The sequence below is a fragment of the Spermophilus citellus genome (assembly GCF_964194105.1).
Source record: "Spermophilus citellus genome assembly, chromosome: 15".
NCBI classification, from domain to species: domain Eukaryota; kingdom Metazoa; phylum Chordata; class Mammalia; order Rodentia; family Sciuridae; genus Spermophilus; species Spermophilus citellus.
In genome coordinates this window covers 21,077,728-21,094,419 of record NC_138195.1, presented here as the reverse complement: position 1 = coordinate 21,094,419, position 16,692 = coordinate 21,077,728, and the positions used below count along the sequence as shown (strand labels likewise).

At 40.6% G+C, this 16,692-nt stretch overlaps 1 pseudogene across 1 annotated transcript; it reads right to left on the bottom strand.

Annotated features, from left to right (window-relative positions):
• Positions 1–1,622: 1,622 nt before the first annotated feature.
• LOC308634087 (histone H2A.V-like) lies at positions 1,623–13,011 on the bottom strand (annotated as a pseudogene). Its single transcript has 3 exons — positions 12,928–13,011; positions 1,880–2,158; positions 1,623–1,809 (listed from the first exon to the last, which is right to left on the bottom strand). The product of its transcript is annotated as a histone H2A.V-like (transcript).
• Positions 13,012–16,692: the final 3,681 nt, after the last annotated feature.

Here is a 16,692-nt window from a genome sequence, read left to right as displayed (position 1 = left end):
ACAAAACAAAAAAGTCTAACACCCTGCCTAAACTAATAAACTGTTTTAAAAAGACTTCCTATTGAATTATAATGTGCCTATCAAAAAAACACATATTTTAACTGCATAAATCAATAAATTTTCATAAGTAGGACATGGTCATAAAACCAGCACTCAGATCAGAATAAAGGATGTTACTGATTCCCCAGGAGGCCTCTTCTGCCTCCATCCAGTCTCAGCCTTCTTCTCACCCAAGGGTAACTATTGCCCAGAACTCCAATATCACAGGTTAATTTGTGTGTTTCAGAAATGGAATTAAATGTCCTAAATTTGGTTCCCTTAGTAACTGACCCAGAGACAAGGACTTTCTTTCAGGTCGTTTATTTGAGAGGTACAGGGAACACTGGGTAGGGCAGGAGGTAGAAGTGAGCCAGAGAAAGGAAGGCAGCAGCCATTTAGGGTGTATTATAAAGCTAACTACCACCAGGGTGACTAGGGGTGACTCCTACAGGGAAACTCTGAAAAGTACAAAATGTGCTTTTTGGAATTATCCTGCTCCAAGAGAAAGAGCTGGGCTGTTTACATACCACACCATGAGTTGTCCCATGACGTCCTTTTCTCTGTTGTGCCATCGCACCCAAGATCCTGTTCTACACTTAACTGTCATGCCTCTTCAGTTTCTTTTAATCTGAGATGGTTCTTCAGTGTTTATTTTTTCATGACCTTGAATACTTTTGAAAAGCCTTGCTCAGTTAATTTGTAGAATGCCCTATTCTTCAAAATTTGGATTTGTCTTCATTACTGCTTTAAGGTAAAGAAACTAAGGCACAGAGCAGGTATTTTGGGTAAGGTCACACTGCACATTATAAGTAATAGAGGAAGGACTTGAATCCAGGTCATCTTGCTCCATAGAGCTGGTTTTTAACCACTAATCTATGGCAGAGTCTTAAGATATTTAACTGAATTATTTTGCTACAAAGTAGTAGAAGCTTCTCTTACATATTGTGGGGTCGGGCTCCAAATTCCTTAATAGGACACCCATAGCACAAGAGTTAATAACAAGAATCAACAAATGGGACTTACTTAAACTGAAAAGTTTTTTCTCAGCAAGAGAAACAATAAGAGAGGTAAATAGGGAGCCTACATCCTGGGAACAAATTTTTACTCCTCTTATCTGGAAGAGCTCTTAATGGAATGTGTGTGTATACATACATGAATTTCTTAGAAGTTAAATTATTAAGTTGATAAGTTTTATTTTTAAATTGAGAGGCATCTGTTAAGAATCCCAATAGTGCACAATTATATATTAAATAGGATACAGATTAATCATGACCTCTATTACTGTAAAACAGTAGTCAACCACCTAATAAATGATTGAGTGATCTAAATTCACAGTATAGAGTGGTTAATAATGCTACAAAGGGTAGCTTATTTAAAATGGATGCTTAATATAATTTTGGTAAAAATGATTTATCACTTTTCTATAAAACATGGGAGAAATTTAACCAATCAACACACAACATGAAAAGCTACTTCATTAAACGTGGAGTCTAAGAACATACAAATATTTCTTTTAGCATGTCTACAGTAATTGCCTATGCCTTTCTATTTAACTGCTTTTAAAAATTCCACATGCTATATTGTTACCATCTGTCCCAATTACAGTACAATGACAGGTAGGAAGAGCATTGGTTAAACTTTTGTATATTGTTAGCAGTTTTCTGCTGTCTCTTCTTTCCAATCAGAGACTTGTGGACGTGAGGGATCACACCACTCCAGCTGTGATAGTCTTAATAAGAGACTCCATCTCTTATCACCACGGATTGCAAGCTGCAAGTGATGCAAAGTGATAACACTTTTCTTTCAGGTTCTCAGAAGCATGACCTGCTAGCTTCTTCACCTCTGCAGTGAGGTATTCCAGAATCGGAGCACTGGGCTTGGCAGCAGTGGTACCCATACCTCTGTGGCTTGTGGGGCAAGTCCCAAGTGTCTGTGGACATGGCCCACAGGAAGCTGTAGTCCTGCTCTCTGAGCAAGACACTGCCTTGAACTTGACCTTCCCTCTATCCTTTCCAGTTTTGCCTCCAGCCACGGTCTCAGCCACCTCTGCCTCTGCTTGATTGCACGACCACCGGCTGCTTCCACTTACCATGCAGTATGGAGCGGCTCCTTCATATAACTTAACAAATCATTATTTAAAAAAAAAAACACCAGCCTGCTATATGTTAAAAACTACAGAAGTTTAACTTATGGAAAGAACATACCTCTTTGTTTCTGAATGTTCTCATATCAGTGACTGTTTCACAGGGCTGCATACAGTTAATGAGGTACTGTGTGCAAAACACTCAGAAATGCTTGGCACATGGAAAGCACTCAAGAAATGTGTGCACCCTCAGCACAACAAAAGCCAAATATAAAAAAAAAAACATAGAGAACATTATTCTTAGTGCAGAGATCAGGAACAAGACAATGATGCCCACTTTCACCACTTCTATTAATTTAGCTGGAGCAATTAGGCTAAAAGAAGAACAATTAGAAAAAGAAGCAAAATGCATCCAAATTGGAGTGATGTGACATCATGTGTAGAAAAATCCTAAAGATTTTTTCCATAAAATAATTGTCAGAAGTAATCATTGGATTCTTTAAAGTTGCAGGATACAAAACCAATATACAAAAGTCAGTTGAGTTTCAGTGGGGCATGGTGACACATGCCTGTAATCCAAGAGAATTGAGAGACTGAGGTAGGAGGATCAAAAGTTGGAGGCCAGCCCCCACAACTTAGTGCAGCCATAAGCAACTTATTGAGACCCTATCTCAAAATTTAAAAAAATAAAAATAAAAAGAGCTGCAGATGTAACTCAGTGATAAAGCCCTCTGAGTTCAATCACCAGTAACAAAAAAAGGGTGTGAGGGGGGGAAATCTGTTGAGTTTTAATACATTACCAGTGAACATTCTGAAAATGAAATTTAAAAAATAATTCAATGTACAATAACATCAAAAGGAATAAAAGACATAGGAATAAACTTAATGAGGTAAAAGACTTGTATTTTCAAAACAACAAAACATTGATAAAAGAATTTAAAGAAGACATACATAAGTGGAAACATCTTTGTTCATGTATTGGAAGATTTACTATTGTTATAATGATAATACTACCCAGAGTATTCTATGAATTCAATACCATCCCTACTAAAATTCCAACAACTTTGGGGGCTTTTGCAGAAATACAAAAGCCACTCTAAAATTCATATGAAATTTCAAGGGATTCTCAAAAACCAAAATAATTTTTGGAAAACAACCAATTTGGGGGACTCAAGTATCCTGATTTCAAAACTTATGACAAAGCTACAAAAATCAAAATAGTGTTGTATTGGTATAAGAGAGCAGTAGAATAGATTAGAAATTCCAAAAATAAAGTCTCACATATTTATAGTCAAATGAGAAGGGTTTAAAAAATGATTCAACAAGGAAAGGATAGTCTTTGTTACAAATGGTGTTGTAGATTCTGAACATTGACATGCTAAAGAATAAAACTGCAGCCTTACTTTACACCATATACAAAAATTATCTCAAAATGAATCAAATGCATAAATATAAGACTTAAAATTATAAAACTCTTAGAAGAAAACGTAGTAGAAATTGTTTATGACATTGAATTTGGCAATGATTTCTTGGATACAATACCCAAAGCATAGGCAAAAAGAAGAAAAATAAAGTTGGTCTTCCTCAAAATTAAAAATCTTTGTTCCTCAAAGTACATCATCCACAGACTGAAGACATTCCACAGAATGGGAAAGAGTACTTCCAAATGATATATCTGATAAGGGATTAATATCTGTAATATATAAAAAACAGTTGCAACTCAAAAATACAAAGTGAAACAACCCAATTTAAAAACAAGCAAAGGACTTAAATGTACATTTCTCCAAAAAAAAGATCTAAGGATGGACAATAAACACATGAAAAGATTCTGAACACCAGGAAACGTAAATCAAAATCACAAGATACCCATCCCAATAGCTGTTACTGAAAAGAAAAAATACTAACTAAGCAAAAAATAAAGTATTGGTGATGTGGAGAAATTAGAACTTTGTGCACTGTTGGTAGGAATGTAAATCAGGACAGTCAATGTGGAAGACAGTATGGTGGTTCCTTGGAAGTTAAACATGAAATTACCATACGGTCCAGTAATTTCATTATTATGTTTATACCTAAGAGTATTGGAAACAGGAACTACAGCAGATGTATGTACATCAACATTCATATCAACATTATTCACAATAGTCAAGAGGTAAAAACAACCCAAATTTCCATCAGTGGATGAATGGATGAACAAACTATGGTATATGCATAAATGGAATGCTATTCAGTCTTAAAAAGAGGAATTCTGACACATGCTACAACACAGGTGAAACAAGGACGTTACATTAAATGAAATAAGACATTCATAGAACAAATACTGCATGATTCCACTTACATGAAGGATCTGGAATAGTTACATTCACAGAGACAGAAATTAGGAGTTGGAGGAGAGTTTAACAGGGAGCTATTGTTTAATGGACACAGAATTTCAGCTGGGGAAAATAAAAAGAAGTTTTGGAAATGAAAGGTAGTAATGATAGTACAATAATGAAAATGTACTTACAGTCACACAGGTTGGCCTTAAACTTGCAGTCCTCCTGCCCCAGCCTCCCAAGTAGCTGGTATTACAAGTTTGAGCCCCTACATCTAACTTTAGAACATCTTTTGAGGGGTTTTGTTTTGTTTTGCTTTTAATACAGGGTCTCACTCAGGCTGGTCTCAAACTCCTGGGTTCAAGTAAACCTCCTTCCTCAGCCTCCTCAGTAACTGAGACCAGCTGCATGTCTTTAATTGAGTGCTCACCACATCCCAAAGCCAGACGAGCAAGGTATTTATTTAGTCCAGCTAAGATGCATGGTATCAATACAGCCCTGGATGCATGTATCTAGAAAATTATTCTATGTAATTACTCTGACTCACCTCAGGATAACTCTAAACTCTCACAAAATTCCTTTCCATAATGGACATTTCAATGATTTTTTTCTATGCCAGGGATCAAACCTCAGGGCTATGAGCATGCTAGGCAAGCACTCTATGCCTGAGCTATATCCCCTGCCCTACTTTTGTTTTTTTTTAAAGGGTTTAATTCCAGTGTACTGAGAAGTCTGGGATTTCTCCTTTCAGCACTCTACTACTTGCCTAGCCTACTCTGAGCCATGGGATTCCAACCTCTACAAACTAGGATATGTTGGTCATTCTTCCCCTGATTTCCAGTTGGGTTTGGCCAATGGAGGTAGCAGGAAGAGATGACGTCAAAGGAAAGAGCCCTGGGCCTTGATTTCCCTGGTTTATTCCCTGACAGCCACAGTTTCAGCAATAACAATATTCCTTGTCTTACTCTGTTTTGTGGTAATATTACAGAATGTCGGAGACTGAGTAACTTATAATAAGCAGAAATTTATTTGGTTCATGGTTCTGGAAACTGAGAAGTCCAAGATCAAGGGTCTGGTGGGGGCCTTCTTGCTGGGACCTCCGTGGTGGAAAGCAGAAGGGCAAGAAAATGAGAGCAAGGGAGGCGGGTGGACGGGAGGAGGAAGGGGGACAAACTTGCTTTTATAACAAATCTACTCCAACAAGTATGACATTAATCTTGATCTAATCCCCTATTAAAGACTCCATCTCTCAACACTGTTGCATTAGGGAACAAGTTTCTAATGTTGGAATTAAAGGTGTGCACCACTGCACCCACCTTGCTTTGTTCTCTTTACCACCTTACAAACTGGAAATCTCCTGCCCCAATTCTGATGAAGTCATAAAGGCCCTTCCACTCTCATGAATTCTTTTGTGTTCTTTCCTTATCTCAATTTGCAGTTCCCGTGAATTGCTTCATTGTATGACCTTTGTTTCCCTTTGGAAAAAAGACATGAAATAATCATACATATAAATATTTAATCATATTACTTATGTATCTAGAGAGTTATATATATTATGTATGAATATTTATATATCCATATATATGTAGAGATATAGATCTTAGCTTTGCCCAATTTGTAGTTGAAGACCCAGACAAACATCTCAAGGATGGCTCTAAGAAGGTTAGAGTTGGGTAAAGACCACTGCCAGTCTGGACAAGTACAGCAGGAAACTAGCAGAGTTGCTTCTTTACAGATAAAACACATGCCATTTTTAATGTTAACTTCAACTGCAATGAGCCAATGATTAAGGAAAGAATCAATATGTACCTAAAACTACTTAGATCCAAAATGCATATAAAGATTTCCTTCTCCTTTCAGCACATCCTGTTTGCCCAATGTATTTCATGGGTAATTTGCAATGCAAAAAAAAGAAATCTCAAGAAGCCCAAAACCTAATTTCGTGGACCAATGATATTGGAAAGATATCAGTGGCTAAATATCACCACCCGGTCATGTAATAGTACAGGATAATGGAAGTTTATTTGTGGGAAATGGAAGTAGAATTTACTCTTCCTCATGAATCAGTGTTTTTCAATAATGCCCAGGGCCAGTTCATTCCTTAATTCAAAGCACTGTTTTGTCAATTTCTGGCTCCAGCATGTCTTACAATCTGAGATCTGAAAAGGCAACACTTTTGTTTTCCTTGAAATGCTATATTTGTGTTTTAAAAAGATTTGTCTGTAATTGAAAGTTAACTGATCCTGATGGGAGAAAAGTAGAAGCTGTTAGCCTGCATAGAAACTATCAACCACAGCTACAGATGAACACAGGATTGGGTCTGAAGGGACAGAGGAAAAGCATCAATATCACCTGCTATTTAAGAAAGAGTTGATCTAAGGGAACAATGCCTTTGGGAGTTTGGAAGAACCTGGATGGGGAGCTTTGGTAGACATGGAGCTGCATTGTCCATACCCCTTATCAGGAAAGGATTTGCTGCCCAGATTCAGCTAGTGTGGTCAGCAGATGGCCTCTAGGTTGTAGCCTTTTTTCAGGGTTTTGTTAGACAACTGTGTATTGCTATGACAAAATGCCTGAGAAAAACAACTTAATGGAGAAAAGATTTTTTTATGCCTCATTGTTTCAGAGGTTTCCGTCCATTGTCTCCTGGCTCCATTGTTTCCAGGCCTGTGTTTAGCCAAAGCTGACAGGGAGGACATGGTGGAAGCTGCTCACCTCAAGGTAGCTTGAAGGCAAGATGTGTGTGTGTGTGTGTGTGTGTGTGTGTGTGTGTGTGTGTGTGTGTAAGAGAGAGAGAGAGAGAGAGAGAGAGAGAGAGAGAGAGAGGAGAGGGAGAAAGGAAATGGCTCAGAACAAGATGTTGTCCCCAAGCGCACACCTCAAAGACTCACTCCCTTTAATTAAGTCCCATCTCCTACAGTTTCCCCCACCCATTCATCTATTAATGATAAAATCAATTGACAAGATCAAAGCCCTCATGATCCCATCACTTGCCCAAAGCCATACCTCTGAACATTGCTAAATTGGGAACCAAGACATCAGTGGATGCATGAGCCTTTGGAGGACATTCCAGATCCAAACCACAACTGGGTTCTTGATCTTTCAGTGTGCCACTGGGCTGCCTAATGTTGCCATGTTCCTGGGGCAGCCTTCTGGACCATTCCAGTCTGAAGTGGACATTCTGGTGGACTGGTTTCTTCAAGGTGATGATCAGGTTTTGAAGGTGCCCATCTTATCTTCTTTCCCCCCACATTTCTGGGGAGATAATGATGTAGACCTTAGGATCCAGTGACTCTAATGCCTCATTGAAATGGGGTTTTTTTTGGGTAGGTGAGAGCCCTGGGGTTTCAGATCTCATCTCCTGGGCACATTCTTGACCAAATAAGAGGAAAGGAAGGAAGAAAAAAAAATTTTTGATGTCTTGAAATGTTGCCTAGCCATGTATCTTTTCCTTGCAGTCCTCCAGAACCAACCCTTCCCATGGGATAATAAATGATGTTATAAACTGAATGCTATGAGCCCAAGAAGTCTTCCCCATTTCAGGTCTACATCCTTTTTTCCTAACCTAGCATAGTTTCTGTCACATTAAGGCATCTGGAAGACATAAAATCCCACCATTGTTTGCAATTCACTTACTTCTCTGACCTTTAGTTTCCTCATTTGTGAAAAAGAGTGATCATCTCTTCCCTGGGTTGCTGTGATGATTGGAATGAGAGTGCATGTGAAGCAATCAGCACAGGGTTTAGATGGAAATTTTTGAAAAGATGAAGCTATCATTATTCTATCCCAGGCCTCTATCCCCCTTATAATGGAAAGCCCAACATAAAGGCTCCTCTTGACTTGGTTGGGCTCACATAATCCTAATGAGACTGTGTAACAATTCTGCAAACTCACCTCTATGTGAGAGCTGCCTTTCCATCCCAATAATAAATAGAAGAGAATAAACAATCTTATGAAGAAAAAGGTTTATTCTGGCTCATAGTTTTAGAGACATCAGTTCATGATCAATCAGCCCCATTGTTTTGGGCCTGTGGAGGGGTAGCCCATCATGGTAGAAGCACATGATAGAGAAAAATCTATCTCTTCATGACCTGGAAGTGAAAGATAGAAAAAGACCAGTCACACAATCCCCTTTGAGTATCTGCCTCCAATAACCCAGAGACTTCCCACTAGGCCCTGCCTCTTAAACTTTCTACCACCTCTCACTAGCACCTCACTGAGAACAAACATATAGGCCTTTGGAGGACACTTAAGATCCAAACCATAGCACCATACTTCATATGCTCTTCCCCATCCATCATATCATTTCCTGTTCCTCTCTGGTGAATTTAATCACCTTTATGGGCCTCCATCTGTAAAGGTCAGGCGAGCGTCGGAGGAAGAGACCACCAAGAGACTGTCTCGTGCAACAGCAAAGGGTTTATTGGGGTCCAGCATGCTGGGGCTCAGAGCTCACTTGAATAGAGCAAAAAGCCCTGAGAACAGCTTAAGCAGAGCTTATATACTTTCCTTGGAGAGGGCAGGGAGGGAAGTTCATTGACGGGTCAGGGCGAGTGGGCGGTTTGCCTGCAACCAGGTGAGGGAATACATTCTGCAGTTTGGCAGTTGGGGACAGCACATTCTGGGAACAAGATTAGCAAACAGTTCTAAAGATTATTAACCTTTCACATCCAGATGAGAAGCAGGTCAAGTATAGAGTGAGGGTAGACTTTAAGCCATCCAGTTTCATTCTATTCCAATTTATATAGTGTCTTGAGGATGACTCAGTGTCTCCCAGTGAAATGCACAAAAATAAATTATATATCCCTTCCCATTGTCTAATTCTAATAGTACAGGCCAAGGAGAGGAGTTGGAAGCTCACAATACATTTTACCAATAGGAGAGGGGTTCTTGGAATTGTGCTTCATGTCTTTGTTAGTCTCTGTTTCTTTGAGTCAAGTTTGGTAGGGTACTGGGCTTCTCAACCTGCTGTATATTAGCTGTGGCTGGTGAACTAGTGAGGTGTTCTGGAGTCATTCAGGCTGGTGCTCTTCCCTGTGAATTGGGACTACTATCATCCGTGGGACTGAAGTTTTCCCAAAGTTCTGGTTATTACTTCCATTCCATTATTATTCCTTTAGACCCAATAGAGAGACATGCTTTGCCAAGTGCCCCAGTCAGATTCAGCTGTAGCCAGTGTTCTCCACCTCTCCAGGGGGAATGGAACATCAAGATCACTTGCACAGTACATACAGGCTGTGGGATCCAGACTATTTTCTCTGTTATTGCTATGCTTTTACCTCAAGCTTGCTATGAGACCTCCCCAGATAGCAACCCCTGCAAAGATTCAAATGCATGGAGACCTCTTTGCTTTTGGATTTCACCATTCTCACAGCTTTTGGCTGCAAGTCACAGAAAAAAATCTAACTCACAGTGATGTAGATCACAAGGCCACTCACAGGGTCTTGGAGAGGTGAAATCGGGAATGGTTTGGCAACTGTGTGATGCCATTGAGAGCACAGGTCCTTTCTATCTTCTCTCTCTGTTATTTTAGTGTGTATGTATATTTCCTCTTTATCATTATAAAGTGGCTGCCTCTGCCTCTGCACAAGATATCACCTTCATGATTAGGGCAGGAAGAAGTGTGACTGAGAAGAAGGCAGCTGCATTTCTCCTCTTATGCTTATCCTTTTTATTTGAAAACACAATGTCTTTCCCAGAAGCTCAAGAGGAAGCTTATAACTATGTGGCCCAAACTAGGTCACATGACTACCTCAAGTTTTGAAAAAGGCCTGGAAAGAGAGTCTTTAATTTTTCACCTCTCTGGGGGGAGTTTCTGGGGAGCAGGAAATCAAGAGCATCTTTTGAAAATCACCCAAGAATTTCTTGTATCCACTTTTCCCCTCTGGGGCTTTGCAGTAGAAAGGGGAGGTTGAGAATCATATGTTTGACCACTGTATCCCCTAAAAGCATTGGCAACTCTAGGCTTGAATTTCTCATAAGGATGTTGTAAGAATTAAAGAAAATTATTTACATAAAGCACTTTGCATAGTATCTGACAAAGAGTTTAACCCTCAATAGATGTTAGCTATTATTATTCTTTTATTGGTATTAATATTATCTTTATTAACACTATTCTCTTTTCATCACTCTTCCAGGTCATAAGTCTTCTACTTCATCTCTGATAGAGACCTCCCCCTAGCCAGGTACAATGGTGCATGCCTGCAATCCCAGCGACTTGGGAGGCTGAGGCAGGAGGATTGCAAATTTGAAGCAAGCCTCAGCAACTTAGCAAGGCCCTAAGGACTTAGAAAGACCCTGTCTCAAAACAAAAGAAGATTTTTAAAGATGGGCTAGGGATGTGGTTTTTTTGTGGCTGGCTTCTTTTACTTAGTATAATGTTTTCAAACTCCATCCATGTTGTAGACAGGCATGGTGGTATAAACCTATAATCTCAGTGACTCAGGAGGCTGAGGCAGGAGGGTCTTAAGTTTGCAGCAAGCCTCAGAAATTAGAGACTCTATCTCAAGAATAAAAAGGACTGTAGATGTAGCTCAGTGGTAAAGTGCCCCTGGGCTCAATCACCAGTACCAAACAAATAACAAGAGTAGAGTTTTATTTTAGACATGGATCAATTTCATATTGAATTATATGATACTATAACTGAAAATGGACTGAATTGGACTTAGTGTTCACACTCCTGCAGATCTGCTTGTCCCCATCCATTGACCAATGTTTTGGCCTAGGCTACATGTCTTGCATCTTGTTTGGAGCCATGCTAGTGATGTCCCCTGCCATCTCTGTGGTCATAAAGCTCAGAACATTGCTGCGCCACCACTGCATACCAAGAGTTACCATGAACATTGTCAGACAGGAGCAGACCCATTGAGGTTCTAGCTTCCCCGGGGACTATGCAGCCCAGACATTAACTCCAAAATCAACTCCAAGGTGGCATGGATTTTGACCAAGGGAAGAGAAGAGATGGAGAAATCCTGCAAATACATTACTCACTCTTTATGTCTCCCCTCTCAACACTTCCAAGAACAGAAGTTTCATGTGGACTCTTGAAATCATCTCAGACAGAAAAATGGCTTCCTTTGTTGCAAAGCTATGGCCAGTTCACAATCGCTCTTCTTGTGTATTATACTTTCTTTCCTTTCCTGCCTCAAACACGGTATCCCTCACTCTCATTTTCCTAGGATCATATTCCCAATAAAATGTGAATACAAAATTTTTTCCTCTACTTTCTGAAACACTGAGGCAGACAGGATCTTAGAGATGACCTCAGAGTGAAATCCCAAACTCATAACCACCCCACAGTAGGACTTAGCCTACAAACATATTTATCCTAAAAGAGCTTTAAATTAAATTATTTGCTATTACTTAACAATTGGAAGAATCCTACAAAATCTTGATTTCCTAATTGTCTATTATAACTGAGGGCTTAAAACAATTCACTGGTACAGAATTGTGGCTGGCACAACGTCCACCATCTATCTATATCTACTGACTTCCAAACCCAGGCTGAATATCAGTAGACATTTATATTCATACTCAACCAGTTCCTGCTCATAGTGAATTTATTTCTTATACAAATATCTCTGTCAGATGTGGAATAAATAGAAACAGACTGGGAGTGATAACGTAGTTCATGAGAAATGGGGAGCTAGTTTCAGTGTCACGCACCTGTAATCCCAGTGACTCCGGAGCCTGAAGCAGGAGGATTGCAATCTCGAAGATAACCTCAGCAACTTAGTGAGACCCTGTCTTAAAAATAAAGAATAAAAAGAGTCAGGGATGTAGCTTAGTGGTAAAGTGCCCCAGTACCAAAAAGAAAAAGAGGATGGGAGAAAGAAATAAGAGAAAGCATATTGACTTAGGGAAGTGAGGCTCTGCCTGGGTATAGGATATGTGAATAAACATCACACCCACTTTACTGGGTTGTATTAACTGACTTGCTCCTATGAGAATTTGCACTGCTATGTCGTACAGAGAGAGCACTGACTTCCTCATGTGCCCAAGAGGATTCTGAGACCTGGGTAGGGTGAGAAACCGTTCCAAGTTCTCACAGTTAATCATCAGGGTGCTCCTTTTTGCCCTATCCACATGGCATAGGTCAGTAGCCACTTACAGGCATTTCTCTTTCTCTAGTTGACACCTACAAGGAAGAATAGTTTGAAAATACATAAAAACATGCAGGCTGTTGACTCTGTCATAAATTACTGGGTTGATCAGTATCTGTTAGAATTTCTTGAGGCCAAAGGTTGTAGAGGCTCAAACATATTGCCAAGGAAGGAGGAAAGGAACGGAAGGCCATAGATACCGTGCTCTAAGAAGACCATCCTTATGACAGCTGCCTTCCTGATGCTCCAGCCTGATGGCACTTAGTTAGCATCAGGGAAACAGCATCAGCTATAAAAGGAACGCAGGCTTTGAACTGGCAGATCTGGGTTCAAACTCTTCCTCTTTCCTCATAAGTTGAAAAAATGAGTGGGTTTCTCCATTCTCCTATACCTCTATCACTCCATGTCTTAATCCATTTTCTGCTGCTATAACCAAAAGCATGGCGTCAGCCATCTGATGAGGGTCTTCTTCCATCGTCACATAGCACAGGACAACAACTGTTGAGACAGGAAAGCTCACTTTGTAGCAAAGCATTACTACAATAGTCCATTCATGAGGGCTCTTCCAAAGTCCCCACCTCACAACACTGCCCCATTAGGGACCAAGCTTCTAACACCAAATTTAAGGGAAGCCAGATATGGTGACACACACCTGTAATCCCAGTGACTCAGGAGGCTACAGTAGGAGGATTACAAATTTGAAAACAGCCTCAGCAACTTAGTGAGACCCCAATTCAAAATCAAAAATTAAAAAGGCTAGGGATATAGCTCAGTGCTCAGGGGTAGAGCACCCCGAGGTTCAATCCCCTGTACCCCCCACCCACATACACAATTAGGGGAAGCATTCCAACCATGTCACCTTACCAGAAAAAAAAAGGGAGCAAGAATGCCTATTTTGTAACATTACAGTGAAAATCCAAAGAGTTAATGTATGCAAGCAGTGACAAGGACCTGATGTCTTGGTGCTTGCTCCACTCCAATCCCTCAGGTAGTTCTGGAAGGCAGTACTCACGATGAGACAAGAAGGCTGCTGGTCTCCCTGGCTCAGGTGGCTCTATGAGGAGAGAGAATCAGAGCCAGGGCTGCCAGATATACTAGTGGATACATGACTTCTGCTGCCTGGGACCCCTGGGGGCCTCCATCACTATACTGAATTTCTTAGAAACTCCAGCCCTCACAAGATGCAGAGGGACGGGCTGGGGATGTGGCTCAAGCGGTAGCGCGCTCACCTGGCATGCCTGCGGCCCGGGTTCGATCCTCAGCACCACATACCAACAAAGATGTTGTGTCCGCAGATAACTAAAAAATAACTATTAAAAACTCTCTCTCTCTCTCTCTCTCTCTCTCTCTCTCTCTCTCTCTCTCTCTCCCCCCCCTCTCTCACTCTCTCTTTAAAAAAAAAAAAAAAAACAAGATGCAGAAACAGAAGGGGTAATACCTGGCACAGCAGGTGGTGGGGGTGGGGGCCAGGCTGATGACTGGTGGCTGGGCTGATGAATTGAGCCAAACAATTTTTTCAACATCTTGAATACTAACTACCTGTCCCCGGAAACTTATTTTCCTATCACTATATTCAAAAGAAGAAGACATCAGCTTCACCAAAAAAATAAATAAAATGAAGTCTTTGAAACAAACCCAACGTCAGGGACGTAGCCAGCTTTGGGTTTACAATTGTGCTAAGCTGTAAACATATGATCCTTTACCAAATACCCTTTAATCTGGTTGGCAAACAAGAAACGCTGAGCCTCCAGAAAAACGTCAGGGCCTTCCTTTCCTCTGAGAGAAAAATCTAGTTTTGTTTCTCAGGTTTCTTAGTGGTTAATCTTGGACATGTTTACTTTGCTCCACTGCTTTGCACCAGTGTTTTATCTGTTGTTTTTATTCTACCTTGGATAAGCTTCAAATTGCCTTACAGAAAATTAAAAAAAAAAATTATTCACCAGTGGTCTTGACAGTTTTGAGCATCTTCTTTTGACATGCTATCCAGTGTAGATATGGCTCATGGCATCCCGAGACGGCCCAGGAACCTGCACTTCTGACATTCCTGTTGTTATAGAGGCTCCCTTTTCTACCTCTGCTCTTTCCCTAGAACTACAGGATCTCTACTCATTGCTACCAAAAAAACTTCTGTTTCATCTTTCAGCAGATTAAAAATCATTTTGTCTTACTGCTGTATAGAAGTAAGTGGAAATATTGATTAGGCAGAAATTGATACATGGATGGAGACGGTTTCCATCTTTCCTGCTTCTGAAGAATGGAAAGGCTGTCAGTATACCTGGCATAGTCTGAATCCTTACATCCAGGAGCTGATTCATCTCTAAAAAATTTCCTTTTGCCTATGCTCATTTGAGTTTGGTTTTTAAGACGGTAGACAGAATCCTGACAAATGTAGAAACTGGTCCTGCCATAGAACACTTCAAAGATCAGTCACAATTTAAAACTGCCAGGGAAGGTGAACATTCAGAGAGGATGGCTCTTGCCTGACTGGGAACTTGGCCATACTTCACATACTGAATGTTTCTTCATTTCTCCCTTCATACCTTCTTGTCACCAGAAAGCTGGTCTTTGTGGAGGGAATCCCTGGGAAGGAAGGTGTATGAATGTGGGGATGGGATCAAAATTGCATGTTTGGGACAGGGAAGGGACCCAGAAGGAAAGTTTAAAGAATATGCAAAGGTGGAGGTCAATACATAGGTGCAAGCAAGTTCTCATTGCTAGTCTGTGAAGTCAAAAGCTCTTCTGGCTTTTGAGGAGGCACAGTTGGGTAGGAGGTTTAAGAGAAGCGATAACGGTTTGGAAAGACTCCACAAAAGGATGGGAGAGGAGAAATCAGTTTGAAGACCAGTGAGTGGGAGCCTCCTGATACACCGCTGCAGCATCTGCCCAAAAGCTGCATGACTCCACAGATGCTGAGCTGCTTCCTGCAGCAGGATAGGGAAGAGCACTTGGTCCACACATAGGATAGTGCATGGGCAGTGCAAGGTGGGGTGCTCAGAAGCTCATGCTCCTTTTACCTTTGCTTATTTGTGTTTGGTTTCTAAGCTGATTGACAGAATCCTAACAAATGTAGAAACTTTTCTGCTGTAGAATATTGCAAGGATTAGCCACTACAATGTAACCCTGCAGGGGAGGTGGACCTTCAGGGAGTATGGCTCTTGCCTGACTGGGAACTTGGCCATCCTCACATATTTCAGTCCTTCAGTCAGGCAAAAGGACACTTCTCACCACAGCAACCCAAATTCTCCAAAATCACAATTTAGCAGACAATAGGGTATGCCCCAAGCACCGTGGGAAAATGTGCCATGACTATTCTCATCTGGCTGAATAGGCATCCAGGAACATTGTCCATTTTGCAAACTTCATTTTAAAGTCTGGTTTCCGAGGCTGGGGATGTGGCTTAAGCGGTAGCGCGCTAGCCTGGCATGCGTGCGGCCCGGGGTTCGATCCTCAGCACCACATACCAACAAAGATGTTGTGTCCGTCGAAAACTAAGAAATAAATATTTTAAAAAATTCTCTCTCTCTCTCTCTCTCTCTCTCTCTCTCTCTCTCTAAAAAAAATAAATAAAAAATAAAGTCTGGTTTCCAACAGCCATCTTAAAACAGTTCATTAAATTTTAACAGTGGAAGGCATGTACTTTTGCATGGTTAATCAAGTGTCAGGAGGATGCAGCTTCTGCTGACAACCAAGGCTCATTCTAGGAGAGAATGTTAGGGAGACCAACAGCTGTCCACAAAGAACTCCTAAATATTCTTTGTTACAATAATAGCAAGAAAAACCTGGTTTATAAGGAACTTTGTACTCACTCCTTCTCACCTGTCCAGAATGTTCAAAATAACCCTGGGAGGTAAGCCAGCTGATGCTTAGGTTTCTATACTTCAGACAATGTCCTGACATCCACCCACTCACATTCTTTTTTCCCATTTTTTATTGATTCTTTTTAGTTATATAGAACATTAAGATACATTTTGACTTAATCACAAAGGAATGGAATGCAATTTGCTGGAATTCACATCCCCAAACTTTCCATCTCCCCTCCATCCTTCACCCTGTTCCTCCCCACCCACAACTGTAGTGACCTTTCTGCAATTTATAAGTTATTTTGTTGAATTAGTGCTCCTGTGTATACTCAATATTGGGATTAACTGTGGTATAT